Source organism: Oenanthe melanoleuca, chromosome 1A (assembly GCF_029582105.1).
Source record: "Oenanthe melanoleuca isolate GR-GAL-2019-014 chromosome 1A, OMel1.0, whole genome shotgun sequence".
In the NCBI taxonomy this organism is placed as follows: Eukaryota; Metazoa; Chordata; class Aves; order Passeriformes; family Muscicapidae; genus Oenanthe; species Oenanthe melanoleuca.
In genome coordinates, this window is record NC_079334.1 from 46568232 (window position 1) to 46571396 (window position 3165).

Consider the following 3165-nt stretch of genomic DNA (forward strand, 5'->3'; position numbering starts at 1 on the left):
GTTGTCTAGTAATTCTGTTCTTGTTCAGTCCCCTTCAGGGGAGGCAAGGAGGAAGGAAAATGTTCCCATATTTTTCTTTAGCTTGGACATTACTTCCTAAAAACTGTACTACCATGCAATGGTCACTGTCTTGTGTAACACTGTTAATGTGCTCATAGGTGCAAAACAGTGGATCTTGTTCCAAGACAACTTCAGAACTTAGTGTTATTTTTTGTTCACATAAACTATTTTAAGAGATTGAATGGGAAGTTTTGAGTTCATACAAGTGAGGTAATGTGTTGAGAAAATAAAGTGCATTGTGATCCTTTGAGTGCTGTGAAAATAAGACCTACTAAGATACATTGGGATTTTTTAAAATATTGTTTAAGTTGTAGACTTGACATCCATGTTCTTGAAGCCTGTACAGCTTTTCTCAGAGATCATCAGGAAGTACAAAAAAGTATATGTATTTCAGTTCATACCAGTAAGCTGTATCCTTGCCAGATTTGCAGATTTAAAACAAGGAGCATTAGAATGTCTCAATAAAAGAAGGTTTGTCCATGTAAGTGCTACTTAACCTGTAGCAGGTTGCATACTTTAACCTGTTCAGGACATACTGTGAGAACACTGTTTGTGGGTGGGATAAGGTCTTATTTAATGATTATCCATAAGGATGATGGCTTAATAGTAACTGGGTTTTATGTGTCTTGAGTACGTCTGTCCTCACCCCCTCACTAGCATCTCTTCTGGAAGATGCAGCTGACCTTTATAAAGAACTGTGAAAAGCTCTTTTGCACCTTTCTCTGCCCTTGCCATGCTGTGTAACAGCTTTCTCATTGTGATTACTTGGGCTGATAGCAGTCATACTTTCCACTTAAAATTTTGTTTTCAACAGTTTTGTTTATTAAAATTTATTATTGTGTAACTTTCATTTACAAGGCTGAGAAGGAGATACCTCAGAGGTTACTTACTCCATCAAGACTCAATTGCTAAGGAAATTTATGTCAAACCAAACAATTGCAATAGTTCATCAAGTAGGACTGACTTTTTCCATGCCTCTTCTGAAGCATGTTGGCTTGCTGGCTTTAGCTGGCACTCTTCTTGAGTATCTTGAGTATCTTTCCTTGCCTGCTTGATCCCTCTGGCTCTCCTTCCTGGAATCTGATTGTCACGGTGTGACTTGGGTTTTGCCAATTTTAATATTTTCAGTTTCCTTTAGAGATAGGATTTAGGAGCAGAGGCAAGGCAGGCTTAAAACTTAACAGAGTATAAGAAGAAAATTATTAATAACACAAAAAGAATTTAGAATAAGATTTCTAGATTATTCATTTCTCCCCCTCCCTTCATTCCACATTTCTTAACAACAACATACAGAAATACTTCAGTCAGTTATCTACTTAAATAATCATTTCAGTTCACTCTAAAGAGAAAAGTCCCTTTCTTGGTTTAGGCTTAGGGGGTGTCTTCACCTTCACAATTTGCGCCCACCCGGGAAATAACTGCAAACTATGAATTTCCTCCCATTTTCACAGTTCTTCCAGAGCTGTGCTATGGGTTATGTTACACACTTGGGGTACCACTTTTAAAGGCAAGCTGCTGGAAGACAAAATTCTCTTCATCTCTTTTTCTCTTAAATGTCTTTGTCCATATTTCCAGTCCCAAAACAGAGAGCCCCATTTCCTCAAAGCAAAAATGGTCTTTTCAAGCACTTAAACCTCCCCAAGTATATTTGACAGTTTAAAGGAATTTTAGTGTAGTCACAGTCCCCTTATAGCCCCACAGAAAGATTTTCAGCTACTCATCAGTTGCATCTTTTCAATCTCTTCCCATCAGGAACTTTATCTTCATTCTGCTGACCTCTGTAGACTCCATGCTTTATTCCTTCTCATTCAGGGGAGCTCAGGAGATCAAGAATCTTATCCAGGTATTAAAACAGTTAATATTGCATCCAGGATGTGAAGAAGCCACGTGGGGAGCTGGAGGCCTCTTCTCTCAGGTCAAGGTGGGGAAGGGAGAGCCTTTGGTGGCTCCCTGATCCCCCCTCGGCCACGTGGAGAGGGGAGCGGAGCCGAGCCGAGCCAGGGGCTGCCAGGGCCAGGGCCCCAGCCAGAGCCACTGCACCTCTGGGGAAGCCAGAAGCCAAAAGAGAGCAGCCCACCCCCACCAATGTGATTTATGGAAACAAAACAACTCTCTCCTTGGCCACCTGGGATGCCAACCACCAGATCAGCCTCCGACCGGTCCCCGCAACCCACAGGGGAAGCTCCCAGAGGGGGGACAGCCCCTCCATTCCCCTGGCAGCTCCAACCCCCACCCTTCCATGTGCAACCAGCACACTGATGCATCTAGGTGTTTCTTCTGTGGGGTATCCAAAATGTAATTTCTGTTCACGCAGTAATTGGAAAGGATCATGTTTTAAGAACATCAAATGTAACATACAGGTATACAGCGAGTAGACAAGGATACTGCTGCATGACTTCACAATAGGTCAGCGGTGATAGGAGTGCTGAACTGTTCTTGTAATGAGCTAGGAATGAATTTGTGTTCCTGCAGATAATGCTTTTTGTGTTAGCTGAGTGATATGTCAACATACTGGAGCTCAAAAACAAGCATTAAGGAGATTTCATTCTGTCACCGTCATAATAAATATATTGGCAGTAAAGTTTTTCTCTTGCATTTTTTGGCTATTTTATTAGAAGTCCCTTTGGACCTATTTATCTTAGTAAGCTAAGAATAGAAGCTGGAGGCTTTTGCATGCTTCAGTAATAAAAATATATTCTTTCCAGATGAAATTGTGACTTCTCTTGAAGTTCTTTGCTTAAGAGTAAAACTTCTTCGGTAAGAAAGAGTTATAAGGAGTCATTTTGACAGCTAAATCTTTTTATTTAAGGAAGAGCTTCCCTGTGGGTCTGTAAAATTGAGGCTGGTAAAAGCTTTGCAAAAACTGAAAGAACAAAGCTAAGGAAATGCCTCTTTGAATTAGTAATATATTTATACATGGTAGGAATAATCTGTAACTTTAACTGAGATTTGGATTACATTTCAAACTTAGTATGGTTATGCATGTGCTAGAAATAAAAGAAAAAACATTTTAATCAGGTCTTATATGGTTTTGGTTTTTTTTGCCTCTGGAAATCTAAAGTTTGTGTATTGAAAGACATGCTAAAGAGCAATCAACACAGGAAC